Source organism: Tamandua tetradactyla, chromosome 9, assembly GCF_023851605.1.
Source record: "Tamandua tetradactyla isolate mTamTet1 chromosome 9, mTamTet1.pri, whole genome shotgun sequence".
Classification (NCBI taxonomy): domain Eukaryota; kingdom Metazoa; phylum Chordata; class Mammalia; order Pilosa; family Myrmecophagidae; genus Tamandua; species Tamandua tetradactyla.
The window spans coordinates 57,828,414-57,844,569 of NC_135335.1; the positions used below are offsets into that span (position 1 = coordinate 57,828,414).

At 40.8% G+C, this 16,156-nt stretch overlaps 1 protein-coding gene across 4 annotated transcripts in view; it reads right to left on the reverse strand.

The window, feature by feature from the left end:
* SEMA5A (semaphorin 5A) overlaps positions 1–16,156 on the reverse strand; it is a 574,926-nt gene that overhangs the window by 422,697 nt on the left and 136,073 nt on the right. For 3 of the 4 annotated variants that reach the window (XM_077116834.1, XM_077116833.1, XM_077116831.1), the window contains one exon: positions 11,833–11,929. The exons of the other annotated variant lie outside the window; for it this stretch is intronic. The gene's annotated coding sequence lies outside the window, so the exon portion shown is untranslated. The remainder of the gene's footprint in view (positions 1–11,832; positions 11,930–16,156) is intronic. 4 annotated transcript variants of the gene reach the window in all.

Consider the following 16,156-nt stretch of genomic DNA (forward strand, 5'->3'; position numbering starts at 1 on the left):
AGCCATTGATTGTATACCATGTATGGACTGCATGTTTGTGAAGATTTGTCAATAAAAATATTTAAAAATAAATAAAATAGTGCAGTATGGCTAATTTTCACTATCAGAATGTAGGATTTTGGTAACAAGGAGAACTGGATAGCTCATTAAAAAACCATAACTAACCTCCCGAGACTCTGTTGGGAAGAGACTACTTCTCCGGCAAGGGGAGCCTCAACAGCACGATTGGGGGCAAAAGTCTGAAAAGAGTGAACATCAAACACCCCACTGTAGAAGCTGGACTTTACTCACTATTACCAGGCTGGCATTTTATGTTACGACATTGGAAAAATTTGCTGCTAAGATGTTGAATGAAATTCCTCAAGGGAAGAATTATCTTTGTGACTTTTTGTCACTTTGTAGATCACTTCTGTAGTATCAAAGCACCATATGTCAAATGAAATGTTATAATCATCTTTCCAACAGATGCAAACAAGCTACACAAATGGCTCAGTGCCCACAGTTCTGCCTGAGCCACTGTTTCCCCTGGGTGACCTCATTCAGGCCCTGGACTACTGTCAATGTGGTGATAGCTCCCAAATATTTACCTCTAATCCTAATCTTTCCCCCATAGTCCAGACTCACTTCTGCCTACTTCTATCACTGCCTACTCCCTACTCTGAATGAGAACTGAGAGCCTGTGAACACAAACTTAACATGACCATAGGGAAATTCCTGTTTCACCCCCAAAAACCAAGAGTAAAACCAAAAATAGGGCTTCTCTGTCTCAGTAAACAGGTCAACATCCACCAACTTGATCAAAACCATGCTTACAATTCGGTCTTACTTTTCCTTCCCCTCTCTCCCTATGCTAATCCATCAGAATAGCATTGTTCGACTTCTAAAAATAGGTCAATCCCATCCAATCTTCTCCATCTCCACCAAGGACACTGTAGTCCCTGCCATCAACGTTCCTAGTCACCTGTGATGGCATCCTGGCTGTTTTCCTTGCTTCCCCCCTTGCTACCCTAGAATCCACCCTCTAAGCATTTAAAAGTGCCAACCAATCCTGCCCCATCACTGTCTCTCCAAAGGCTTCCCAATGCCCATAACAAACATCTAAGTTTCATGTCTGGCTAGCAAAGCCCCCTACACTCTGTACATTGCCCCCTTCTGTGGCAATGTACTCCCCTTATCCTCTATACTAGTACATGGGTCAATCCAAAGTCATCCCCAATTTACAGTCTTATCACATGGCCCTATTTGAACTCTCAGCAAGCCCTCACCACTATATGATTCTTGTCTTGTTTACTGTAACTGTCATACTTGTTAAGGGGCCAACTCTCTCACCTATAGTCAATGCTCTATGAGAGCCAGGAGCTGGGCTCTCCTGTTCACCAGTGCATTCCCAATACCTAACCAGACTCTGTGCTTGAAGGAGGGGGTGATATAGGGAATTTCTCTTTGCCACACAGCTTGCAATTTTCAAGAAGAGCAGTGTATTACTCCAATAATAGAAACATGGTTTCCAATCAAACATTTATTGGGATGCCCGTTAGTCCTGGGTGACCTCATATTCAGGAAGAGATGGTTCAGAGGCCCCATTTGTTTAAACAGATGGCTGTCCATGAGGGTTTTTTTCTTTTTTTTTTTTTAGATCAACCACCAATCATGGGTTTTCTGTCAGAAAATTACATAGTGAGGGTGGGTTCCAACCCTCAAAATATTTGCTGGCTCAGTGAATCAAAACCAAGATGCTATTTGCAGACACCTGTGGGTGCTATATTTTGCAGTAATACTTCAAATATGGGTTATATTGCTGCTTTAATTCTTTGGGTAATATTGCATCAGGGGGCCTCTTGGTCATCTTTGGAAAATAAAGGGTTTGAAATACAAGCCACGTTAAAAAGTTATACTTATCCACTGGGCTTGGCCATCCAGGTGGCCTCTGAGTAACCTGGACAAGTTTTTTAATCTAGTCATACCTTGCTTTACTCTTCTCTCAGATGGGGATAACACCAGTACCTACTTTGTACAGTTGTTAAGATGAAATGATATATGTAAAGCAACTGTACCAGTGTTTGGGATACTGGGAATGTCCAAATAATTTGTGTCATAATTATAAATTAGTATTAGGTTACTACCAGAACTCTATAAAATGTTTCCTATTGTGAGGTCTGGGAGAATCCCTTTTAGACTTCTATTATCATTGGTACATTACAAAGGGCCATCAAATAGCATCCACTGGTGAACTGGTGGAAGTCCCCATTCAGGTCCAAACATGGGCAACAGGAGGTGACCGAGAAAATCTACACCCTGAACTTCATACACTGATGGAACTGGCATAGCTTCCTATAAAGAAGAAGCTGTTTCAAATCTATAAAGCCTCCACAAACTGTAGACTCATGATTAGAAAGATTAGATTTAGGAGGATCTGACCATGTAAGCTTTACTCTGGAAAACAGAAAATAACTTCGGAAATTCTTCACCATAATGACAGAGACACAGAAAGAAAATAAGAATCAAAGTTAGAATGTATAGAAGATTCTTAATATTATATGCACGGGAAAAATTTGAACCATTATGAGTCACTTTTTGTTGTTGCTATTATTATGGCATCCAGAAACTTCTAAGACCTTTACATAGACTTTTTTACGTCTGGTTTTTAAAACAAAATTAAAAGAACCTAACATCATACATAAAAAAGAAGGCTATGAAAATAAATTCAATCAACTCCCAGAAAATATGGCAACAATGATAAAGATAGCATATAATGATAAAACAGTTGAGTTAAGAAGGATATCCCCGAAAAATATATAGAAAAATCTTAATCATTTGGGAGAAAAGAAATAGACCTACCTACCCCAAATCTGCTTGGCTCAGGGGTTGCTACTTTAGAGCAAGCGTTAGTATATAAAATGTGTCAGTAATGCTATGCCTTCTTATTTGGTACCTCCTATATGGCAACACTATGGACACCTCATGTTTGGTGCCCACAGCGGTGAGTGCAATCAGTGGGAGGACACAATTATGTGTGCACAGATGGCTGATTGAAAGGTGGGAGACAGTTCTACTTTTCCAGACTTTCCAGTGAAAAACTTGTGTGTGTATGCACGTCTGTGTGCACGTGTGTACATGTAGGACCAAGTTAGTGATAAGATCATTTATTTGAAAGGTGCTACAGAGCTTTGGCCTCTATTAGGTAGATCCTTAAGCAGCTATTAATTAACTTACCAGAAATCTATAATTGAGCCACATGGTTAGGCTTTACGATGCTGTGTAGACACATTTCACTGATTGTAATTCTACCCCATTTCTTGCATCTCGATGATAGTGCCCCATATATTCAACTCACCCTGAACTGTGCTCACTGCCTGGCAAAACTCAGTAAAGACATATTAGTGTTTTTTTCTGGATGTGACCATTCCAGAGTTCTATGTGGCAGGAAACAGAACTTCAGGATTCTGAGTTTGGTTCAACCTCACTGCCCAACCACCCTGCTGGGCCATACCATTTTTACCTTTAGCACTTGAGAATGATACTGATGGGCGACTGCTGTGACATTGATAGCAGGTCCAAGTACTCAGAGGAAGAAATGCAAAATACTAGGAAGGAACTGACAACTGACCCTTCAGTGTCATGGGGTTTGGGTCCAGGTGCTATGGCAATATAGCAAAAAACTTCCTTTCCAGTTTTCCTCACAGTTCAGAGCTATCCACTAGGGAGACACAGAGTTTGGAAAGACTGCCCACTCTTTACTGTCTTTGAGAAACTATCAGTGACGCCCACTTACACTGGAAAAAGTATACTACTCTGGGAAGCAGTAAAGTGAATGGTTCCCAGCTGAACAGTAAGAGAAAACTATAATGGCTACAAGAAATCTAATTAGTTAATTATTATAAAATCTTGCAATAAACGTCTTAAATCAAACATAATATAATCAGAAGAGCACATTTTCATTACACTTCTATGGACTATTAGAGGAAATTATATTTTGCAAAACTTAAGTCTCATTCACTTCATTAAACAACACATATGCATTCTGTGCTTATTATGTGCCAGAGTGTTATACACTGGTGGTGTAAAGGGGTAGGATCATACATACACAAAAATATCACAACGAATCCAACTTTTAAGCTGCCATTGGAAGGACAAGCATGGGAGCAAAGGGACCAGAGGAGGTGCAACTTACTTCATCTAATCATGGGGAGGGGACCAAAAGGCCTATGGAAGTGGTGACCCATGAGCTGAGAATTGATGGAAAATATAAGAAAATATACCAAACCAAATACACTGAATTCCTAAAGGGGGGTCCTATTTCTTCCACTTCCAGACAAGTTCAGAACCTCCCAATTCTGTGCCCAGATTAAGAATAGGGTACTTTTCACCCAGTTTGAGCAGTTCTAAAGGTACCCATCCACCCCTCCCTCCATACCCTATCCATTCATCCAACCAACAAATAACTACTAATGCCAATTATGAGCCAGCATGTAAATGGAACCTAAAGCCATGAAACTAGATGAGATTTCCAAGATGGTGAGGATGACAGGAAGAGACAAGGTCCAGGCAGTGAACCATATGGGGCTCCTATGGCTGGAGATGAGAGAGAGAGATGAGCAGAAGTGAGCAGTGAAGGCTGAGAGAGAATGGCCAAAGAGGGAGGGGTCAAGCCAGGGAAATGTGGTGTGCCAAAACCAAATGAAGATAGAGCTTCAAGGAGGCAGGAGGGATGGATGTGACAGATGCTACTATTCTGTCCAGTAAGTCAATGACTAGAGCCTCGACCACTGGATTTAGCAACACAGCAGCAGCTGGGGGCCTTGACAAGCTAGATAGGGTAAAATGATTGTGAAAGTTTGATTGGAATGGAAAGATAGGAATTGAGGACAACAAAATAGGAAAGCTCTTTTAAACAGTTTTGCAGTAAAGAAAGGGAGAGGGCTAGAGTAGCAGAACTGGAGGGAAAATTAGGGTCAACAGGTCATTTTGTAAAGATGGTAGATGTTTGCATTTCTATTGGAAGGCTCCAGCAGAGAGGGGAAAATAAAACCTGATAATGCAGGAAAGAAAGTGGAGAATTGTTTAATTGTTGACTTTGAGTAGGAGAAGAGGAACAGGATCTAGATTGACCAAACTTGGGTCAGGGGCCCAAACCGGGATGAATCAGCATTAGCAGCTGAGTGGGAAGTTATGCTACCCCAGGTTACAGCAGGTACTTCATCTTCAAATAGTCATTGTAGCAAGGAGGTGGCTTGCACTGGAAGGAGGAGGAGCAATTCTCAGAAGGTATTTGACCACTGAGCTGAAAGCAAAGCAATCACCCCAACGTACATCTACTAAAAAAGAATCTGAGCTATGGTAAACAACTTATATATACCCACCTAATTTCTCATTGCTGGAAATGTAAGCTTTATTCACTATTTTGGGGTGCAATTATATGAACACATGGTGACATTTACTTCCCAGAATCTCTCAACCATATTTCCAACCTTTGCTCTTTCTGTTGTGGTTTAACCAACAGTGGTTGTTACCCAAGCTTTAAACAAAAGCAAATGAAGCAAAATGACTCTGATCCTTTCATGGACTGTGAGGCAAAAAGAGACACAACCACACATGGAAACCATATGAAGAATGCTAGTGGATAAAACGTGAAATGATCAGCTCTGGGAGCCCTGCAGCTAAGAAAGCCTCTCGATACTCTCTGTGGAGACCACAATGCAGGAAAACCCCCAAGGCCCAAGTTACTATGTTAAGACAGTGGCATAAATGGCAGACACTCACCTAAACAAAAGAAAAAAAAAAAGACTAACATCCCCAACAGAAGAGAAGAGAGTGAGAGAAAAGCAAGGTTTCCTAAGTTACATAGTGGGATAGTGGGAATTCCAACGCAGCCTAACATGGATAAAGGAAACGGGCAATTCTTCTGTCGGTGAACTTTGAGAGTGAAAGGCCTGTAGCAAAATAGATCACCTCTGTGTGGGACTTTCCTGAATCCTTCACAGAATTTCTATCTGGCTGATTAGCAACATGACAGGAATAATGAGGAGTGGAGTTCACAATTTCAGCATTTTTAGAATTGTTAAGAGTGACAGACTAAATCTTCATCTCAAAATACAGCACTCAGCATGTTTAGGCAAGTGACATATTTTACATCAGTAACACACATGGAAATTCACTGCAAATAGCACACAATCTTCCAATCAGCACCAAGGCAAAATAAAAACATCAAAAGCAACTCAGGATATGCTCTTTTTCCCCATATTTAGTCTCTTGGTCTTCAAAATCTCAGTCTGGTCTAAAAACATCTCATTATCTATTGCTATTCTCAAATCTCATCCTCTCACATTCTCCACTTTACCAAGAAAACTAGAAAGCCAAGAAATTAAACATGGAGGGCTAACTTGTGGTTAGATCGTTACAAACCATCTCGGAAAGCGAGACCTAACTAATATTCAATCATTTAGAACTTAGAAACCTTTGAAATTATCATTGCATGCAAATCATAATAATTTGATATTTTAAGTGGATATTCCAAACTTAACAAATGAAGACATATTGTTCAACCTGTATACATGTGATTGGTCCAGAGCCACCCTGGTCTTCTATACACACCACATAGTATTTAACACAAACTTAAAAAAATTAGGGACAAGAATAAGACAAGAACCAATGCAATGAAATTGTGATTTGATGATATCCAACATAATGGAGTAAATTCTATTTTAAGAAAATACTGAAATGCAGTTGTCAAAAATATATGCAAAAATTGTGAAACATTTCAAGTTGAAAAAGTTACTCTTTCTCTACCAAAAGAGGAATAAATAAAAGAATGAAAGAATTCCAGTTGTTTGGCAATTTTTGTAAATGAGGTCAGTATTTGTTAGATGAAGCAATATGCAGCTGGGGTCATCGCCCATTTGAATAAATATTTTGATAGTCTGAACGTACTCATCAGAGTAAAATGGGGGTTGATTTTGGCCAAGGAGGAAGAAAAGCAGAAAGAACTATGAGAAGAACTATAAAAATAAATATCAACTTTTTAAATAACTCCTCCCTGAATTAAGGAGTTGAATATCTTAAGTAAGGTAGAAGGAAGAGAAAATTTTTATTAAATTTCTAAGCAATGGAAGGACCAATTATGAAGAAGAATTCGACAACACCAAATAAACTTTTTATATTTAAAAGGCCAAACTTAATGAGCAAATTAAATGGGAAACAATAAGAAATAATTAATATTCTTTTAAATAATCTATTAAAATCTGTAAGAAAGATTCTTATTTTTAATGGAGAAACAAGTAATAGCATATGCAGACAATTCTCTCTCTCACATACACACACATTCTTTCTCTCTCTCTCTTCCTCTTTTCTCCTTCCCTTTCTCAAAGTAATGGCGAGCACATGAAAAAGAAATCAACCAAATAACAAGAGCACACAACAAAATGTATACACATTTATGTACACCTTATATAGTCACAAAAAAAGAATGAATACTATTAAATTGGCAAAAGGAATAATAATAATGATCCCCAATGATAGTGACATTTTAGCAAAATGGACTCTAACATATGCTTGGCAGAGTATAAATATCTCTAATATTTTTACAAAGTGCTGATAGCCTTTAAAAACTCCTGAGTTAGTGAATTACCAATTCAACCTTCAGTTATTCTGATCTAATAACTTAACCCTCAAGTAAAGAAAGCTCTAAAGTAACAAATGTTATTGCTGTCACACACTTTATGAACAAATTTCTACTATTCACAAAAGAGATACTACTGTGAACTACACAAAGCTCAAAAGTGACAAGCCGAGGACTGAAACCCAGATGCATAAGAGTAACTCCACTTCCCTTTTATGTTCACATCAGCATCATCTATATTTTTTAACTGGAAAGTACCTATACATCCAACGAAAGAGACATGGTTAGATACATTACAGTTCCTTCATAAGATGGACTATGATACATGCATTAAAATTAGGCCTATTAACAATTTGCCATAATATGATGAAGCATGTTTAATGAGTGTAAAAATGGTATATAAAAGTATAGGTCTAGTATTTTTTCAAACTCTGTAAAATATTTTTCAAAAACATCATAGGGTGGGCCATGGTGGCTCAGCAGGTGGAGTTCTTGGCTGCCATGCCGGAGACCAGGTTCAGTTTCCAGTGCCTGCCCATGTCTAAAAATATATATATATGATACATATATATATATATATCATAAAGGACTACATTAAATGTCAGCAGTGGTTATCTTTGGGTAGAGGGATTATGAGTAAATTTTCCCCTTTCCTTTAAATATTAAATATTATGATATGCATGCAATGATAATTTCAAAGTTTTCTCATTCACTACATTAATGTTTGCTTTTATTCATTTATAAGTTGCACAAATAATAACAGTTCTAAAACTTTTAGATGGAGACTGCATGGCTCATAACGTGCAAACACTCGTCATGAAAACCCTCAGTCCCAGAAATCATAATATATTCCTATATGTTCAGGTTGACTTTTGATAACTACACTTGTACATGTGTGCAGAGAATTATGTGTGTTTATTAAGTATGAATGGATTATATTAAACAAATTACTCAGTGATTTGCTTTTTCTAATTTAATAGGTACCATAACAGCTTTCTATTACTTTTATAATCTGGATTTTAGCTTTTGTATCATTGCTAGTAAAATGAATAACATTTTTCCAATATTTATGGCACAAGTAACTAGGAACCAGTGGCCCCTTGAAAAGGTTATGTCTCCAAACTTCTATTATATCAAGTACATTGGCTTACTAGGAAGGAAGGAAGAAAGGAAGGGAGGGAGAAAGGGAGGGAAGGAAAACTCCCTGCTTAAACTCCTCAAAGAAATACAAATTAATTGGTCATTTTTTTTCCATTTTTCTTTGCCCATCTTTTCTGATGATGATTAGTACAGTACAAAATACGATCTTGAAGGGTAAGAAGAATACTTTTGCAGGATAAAAAGTAAAGTATAAAGAAAATAATAATAACCCTACCTTACTCAATATACGTGGCCAGAGGTGTCACACCATGTTATCTCATGGTTTAAACATGTCAATTCTGTTCAAACTTGACTCTATGAACACGTCTTTGCTCATAATAAAAGAGGAAAATATGATCCTAGAATGCCTTCGTGTATAATAATCAAACAGCTCAAGATAATTGCACGTTTGCCTTCACATGTATGAGCAGCAGGCAATGTGAGAGTGCAAAATAAGATTGTTACATTTAGAAACCACATGAAGACCAGATAGCAAATACTATCTGAATTCATTTTACAAATGAGCTTTACATTTTAGGTTAACAACGTAATGTTTATCAGGCCCTAGTGTTAGCAAAGCTGTAGCCTAGAATAGATTTAGACTGGTGCACTTGGCATATAGAGTGTGCCAAGGATTGGAACACCAAAATGCACGTATTCCAGGGGGTGGGATTTTGCAGTTATAGTAGACTTCATTAAACTGTGAACATTGTAGCTAAATTTTGCTAAGGGACTCACACCCACCAACTAGTGACATACTCTTCCCTCTACACGTGGGATCTTTGAGCACTAAAAGATTAGAAATACTGGGGCTCAGCAAACTCTAACCCACAGTCCACACATGACTGTCACCTGCCTTTGCAAATAAAGCTTTACTGGAACACAGCCACACTCATTCATTTACACTTTGTCTTTGGCTGCTTTCAGGCCACCACAGCAGAGTGCAGAGACCGTATGGTCTGCAAAGCCTAAAACTCTTACCAACTGAAACGTCACAGAAAATGCTTTCCAGCCCTTGATTGAGATTGCTGTTTGAAAAAGTTAGCGTCTTAAATATTCATGTGCGCTTTTCTGAGTGTCTCCAATAATACCAAAAAAAAAGTGTATGTTTGCCCTGTTCTCAGAAGTCACTTTGAGGGTCTTCTTCCCTTTTTTCTTTTTTTTTTTAAGAAAAATAGGCAATTTGGATTTTATTAGGAGATCAAGAATAAATGTGAACGGACTAATGCAGGCATAATTAGAGTTAAGGTAGGTATTTCACGGCAGGTGGTTTGTACATGTTCTGCTTCCTTGGCTTAGGGGATGTATTCTGTGATTCTCCTTGTGTATGGGTCATCTGTTTCTAAAGGATTGTGTTCATTGAGAATCACAACCAGTGCCAGTATAGGTCTTCCCTCCCTTATCTTTTTGAAGGTCTATGGATCAGAGAAGGTATAAGGAAGACTTTAGGTGGCCTGTTCTCTGTCTTTTCCCCAGAAAGAAGACCCCACCACCCAAGGCCAAGGAGGATACAGAGTTAGGAACACAGGCTCAGTTCAAATTCCAACTCAACCACTGACCTGCTGTCAGTGCAGGGCAGACTCTATGACCTCCATGGGCCTCACTTTCCTCATCTTTAAAATGGGGATCCTAGTAGCACCTACCGCCAAGGTTCTGAGGATCAAACCCAGATGTGGGAAACAGGAAGAACTTACATTAGCTGATCTTCTCCTTCTGTGCTGACCATCCACATCTGAACCAACCTACTTAGGCTCAATGCGGGCTTTAAATTTCCTTCCCACTCTTGGGTTCTCGGGTTCTCCATGGAGGAAAGAACACAGGAGAGAGACCCAGGCAATGCTTTAGGTCCTTGTTCAATCAATACTGAGTTATGTCAACCTGCATCCATGTGGGCTGGAAGAAGACACAAAGCCTGGAGACTCGGTTTCTTCTTCTCTAGAATGTAAGTACTAGAGAAGAGGATGTCCAGTCTCTGCACTGAAGAATGCTGCATGTTCACAGGGCCAATGACAACAGCCCTTTAAGCACCTTACTTACTGAAAACAGGGAGCTCATATCCCAGAGTGGGAGCGGTTATCAATTATACAAAAAATTATACCAAAAAACTGCACACAATTTTGCATACAATTACACAGTTGTATATATAATTGCAAACAATTATACAAAACAATTATACAAATGTCACCAAATATACAATTATAACAAGAATTATATTATAACTTACACAATTATACATCTATAATTAACAAGGCATTTGGGGAATTGGAAAGAAGCATAAGTATGTCCACAATGAACACAATGAGTTTTTAATTTAGTTAGGGGGACAAAATACATAAATATAAAAATAGCACTAATAAAATAAGGTAGCATCTTTCCAAAGATCTGTATATATAACGAGATGTTGCCCTTCTCCCTTGTTCACTTGTTCCTCCCTCATACCCCTCAAGCCTCATCCACCCCCATTCTTTCTTCAAGGCCCTCAAGTAGTGGCATCAGTTATGACTGGGGAGGGAGACAGTGCTTAGGATTCAATGAAGAGGTGACCTCTGAGCTGGTCTTTGGAAGATTCAGAGGCAGACTCAGGACGGGGCACTGACCAGTGGGAAGTGGGGGCCATCAGTACAGTGTCAAGGGCCAGTGGCAAGCAGAGCAATGTGTGGGGCCCATCCGAGGAGGAGCCACAGGACATCCCAGGGTGGCTGGAGATTTTCCAGCAGGGTCCGGGCACGGCAGACAGTCCCACGTGAGGGCGCTGTAACTGGAGCTGCAAAACCATCTAGGGGCACAGAAGTAACCAGAGCAGAGTCAAAGCTGAATGCAAGTAGGACATCACACTGTGGGCCAGAGGATGCTATGATCCAACGACAAGTGTAATTCAATGACAAGTCTGGGGTCTTTGGGGCTCCTGAGTGATGCACCCAAAACAGAGTTCCATCATAGAGAAGATTGTCTTTCTGAAGACAAATCACTCACACACTGCCATTTTTAGGAGCAGACAGAAGTGAAGCTCATAAGCTAACAGAGCATCTCAATAAAATCCATGGTTTCATCACCTGCTAGTTAGGTTTCTTACTTACCAAGCAGAGAAGGGAAGGAGGCCCGTTTCCTCAAACATGGATCACACTAAGACGCCAAAGCCACCAGGCACTCAGGGCTACCTCTCCCAATGCAGCACTTCAGAAAAGAAGAAAGAAACATCCTATTATTAGCCCATCTTAAAGAAGCTGTGGTCATTGCTCACCGATCCTAGAAAACACAGTCGCTAGCCTATACAACCAGCAGAAGCTGCTTTAGAAACTTAAGGCTTAAAGCAGAGTATCTCAGAATGGCAAAGTAATTGCAACTATTAATAACAGCCCAGTCACAACGCAAAATGCAAGAGCCCCAACGTTACATCAAGGCCCTCAGTGGACTTCTCTCTTCAGAAAAGGGTAAATGAAATCCAAATGCCATCAACAAATTAATGTGAATATCATGAAACACCAAAAGGGACCTTTACTTGAAACTTATTTTAAATACTTCAAGAGATTCAAAGTCGAATTCCAATTGTTTATGTGAATTTACCCATATTGTGATGGTTCTTCCATCCCATTTTTTGGAATATACAGGCATCTTAAGTAAAGTTATCTTAAAAATAGAAGAAAAAAAGCAGATGGTGAAGAATAAACTGTTTCAAAAATTGGAATTTGTATCCTTATTTACATATTAACTTCTTTGGTTGCAGAATTATGAGATTTCTAGGTCAAAGAAAAGCAATGCCAAAAAAAAAAACAATTCACTTTACTAAAACCAAGTAAAACTATCCAATTGCCTCACTCAATTTAATATACAAAAATCGTGAAAACTTGATATTCTTATTTCATGGGAAAAAAATATCGGAAAACATCAGCCTCTCTAGAAATGTGCATGCTGGGAACTGAAGAAACAGGAACTTTCCATTTATTTTGCCTAACAGGGATGTGTCCCTCACCAGTTAAGGACACACACTGCTTCAAACACCACGCTTCAGGGTTCATGTTTTTTCTATTCTCCTGCTCCAACTATCTTCTTTCTTCTTTTGCCTCTCTGCAGCTTCTGACTGCTATAAATCTGAAGCATCTTGATGTTGTCTGGCCCCACCCATTCACTTAGGTAGTGGCTGAGAATGACAATGACGAAGAGAAGCTGGGAGAAGAACTTCTCAGAACATCCATGTGCAACAATCCCCACTTTATCTACTTTGGTTTTTAACTAAAGGTCATTCGCCTGCCTAAAATAAACTCAATTTCAGCATCTAAATATTCATAGGATTTCACCTCTGCTGAAGTGCCATTTGGGAATTTCACTTACACAGTGGCACTGTCCCTTCAAGGGCTGCTGTCACCAGGAGTCCCCTTTGGTTAGTACCTGGGAAGCTCAGGGACCGTCGCCCTCCCAGGTGGCCCCTGCAGCCTGGCTGCACTTACACACAGCAACACGGGCAGTTCCTATGGGGTTCCAGCTCAGTGTCTGAAAGTTTGTGATATCATCCTTTGGAAAGGAGGAAGTACAGATGCAAATCCTCGAGGCCAAAAGAGGGCTAAGGGAGCTCTCCCTGAGGTCCGAAGGCATACTCAGTCTGGGAAAAAATTCCTCTGAGCAGCCAATTTCTTGCACTCGACACCAACAATACCTCTTTTGGGTGTGGCGGCAAATATGTGAGTTAAGACCTCTCTATTAAACAGCAAGTTTGAATGCGTGAACTTCCTTTTTTGCTTCTTAAAATCTGTTTTTGCAACAACCACTAAAATTCCCTGCTATCTATTTGCTTATATACTAAACAAAAAGTGAGAAAGTTGGACAGATCTATTGTCTGCTGCCATCTATAGCTGGCAATTTCTATAGCCTCCCATACGTCAGAATTAAATTAAAATCAGGGCTGACAATCAGGTCTGGAGGGTGAGTCAGTGACCAGCCTAGGGAGTAAATGCTGCAGGAAGAGAACATTCCTGTCGAATACAGACTTCAAACACTGAGGCCCCTCCTGTGAAAGGCAATACTAAGTGAAATGACCAGCTCTGAGCTCCCTGGACTCAACTCCCATGAGAACTGATGTCCTGCAATTCTACAAACACATATGCGACCTTAGAAACCCTTAGACATAACGAGGCATTTGATGACTGGGCAGTGAGCAGCCCTTCTACTCCCGAGGATCAGTGCAGGCCCCTCTGATAGCTGTCCACTGTGCAACACGACCCCACCCAAGACCAGGAGGCTGCCCCAGAAGCAGACACTGCACAGCAAGGGAGCAGCCATCGCCAGGAACTAAGCTAGCCTAACACACAAGAGTCCCTGTGGGCCACTGATATGTTTTCTAGAAAACTGTAAAGAAAGATCCAAATGTACAGAAATTACAAACCAGCAGAAGCTTGCCCCAGACTTGAGTTTAGGATATTTCAAAGCAGACATTTAACCATCCATTAAAGAAGAAACTACTTGTTTTATTAACATATAAATCTCCCAGTTTGACTCAATTCCATATTAACCTGATGCTTTTCCCTTTTAGTTGAGTATTAACATTAGCACGAACAACTTCGTAAATACTCTCATAATTCTCCATTTTAACCCCACCCCTGAAAAATATCTGCCACCGTGAACAGAAATGCAGCACTATTATTACTGAAATACTTTCTAATTTACAAGCGATCCACCTATCCAAGAAGTTTTACCCTGTAGCCACCTTCATGGGCTCTTAAATTTGTCTCTAAATTAAAATGCTGAAATAAAAGGTAGGCCTCAATTATAGTTTACAATGTACCCATCAACACAAGGCTTTCTCCTAAGGTAGGCCACCTCCCCCTCCCCAGCCTTCGGAAATAGGCAGGTGTGAGTTCAAACAAAGGGTAGCTGAGTGGCAGCCTTTATCCCACAAATCCAGGAGAAATAGTAAAGCTTCAGGCCAGTCTTAAGAGCTCAATCTAGAGACGGCAGCACAGTAAAATCACACTGGAAATAAAAGGAAAATGAGCAACACCACCTGGCCACCTAAAGACACTTAACGGCATGGTGGAAAGCAACCCACCACTCAGGCTCAGGACACCTATAAGCTGCTGGACAAGAAAACACCCACCTTGGAAGAATTCTGCAATGACCATGAAGTTTGGTTAAGGGATACCTCATCATCAGTCATTCAATCAGTCAACCAGCATCCTCAGCACACCTGCACAGCCATGCATAGCAGGGGGGTGAGAAGGCAAAGAAAGCACAGATTACGCTGTCTGAAAGCTCACACGAGATGCTGCAGTCCATTTGCTATGCAGCTCAATCAGAGAGACAGAGGTTACCTCCAGGTGGAAGAGTTAAGGGATGCTTCCTAGGTGATGAGGAAAATTTAACCCGTTTTGCGTGATGGTTAAGAGATAGGCAAGATGTTAAGAGAGATTCAAAAAATGTGCATGAGTGTGTGTACAGGTGGGGGAGCACTGTAGCTGAAGCCAATGGTGGATCAGGCAGAGACCTGAGGCTCCTGGGATGGAAGCCAAAAGCCCGTGTGTCCTGAGCCATCTGAGAGGTGGCTGGAGCCGAGTATCCCACACCACCCTCGAGGTCAGGGGCACTGGTAAAAACTCCAACCACGGGGCCCCCGGGATAGGAGTCTGCAGGAGTCAGACAGAACTAGGACAGGTGAAATGGAGCAACTCAGCTAGGGTAGAAAATCAAGACTGCAGGACTACTGTGAGAACCTTAGATGGAAGGCCAGCCTCATGCTCAAATCTGTGGGGGAATCATAGGACAATGGTTTCCACGTGGGGCAGGAAGAGGCAATGTCAGGAGTATACAGAGGAAGCAGGGCACTGGCTGGGGTGGGGGAATAGAGGGACAAGGCGGCGTGCTAAGACTGCCCTACCACAAGGTCACTGCCAAGACTGCCCTCCTGCAGGGTCACTGCCAAGGCCACCCACCCACAGGGTCACTGTCAAGGCTACCCTCCCACAGGGTCATACCAAGGCTACCCACCCACAGGGTCACTGCCAAGGTTGCCCACCACCAAGGTCACTGCCAAGGCTGCCCTCCCACAGGGTCACTGCCAAGGCTGCCCACCCACAAGATCACTGCCAAGGATGCCCACTCATGAGTAGCCAACTGAGTCGAAGGCTCACGGGCACCATTCCAGGCAGCTAGCAAGTAGGAAAAGTAGACAGCATGCAGACCACTGAACCCAAGAAGGAGATAAGGTATGCCATAAGGGACGGAGGAGCCATTGAAGGGTCAGTGTAGCTGCAGGATGAGAAAGGCATTTGCTGGCTCTGCAGAGGATAGACAAGAAGCTGCCATAGGGAGAACTCAACTGGAAAAGGAAGAATTGAGTCCAAGGATAGTTTCACACAGTCCATTCTCGTTATTCACAGTAGTTATGATCTATAAAGTCGCCACAAACACTGA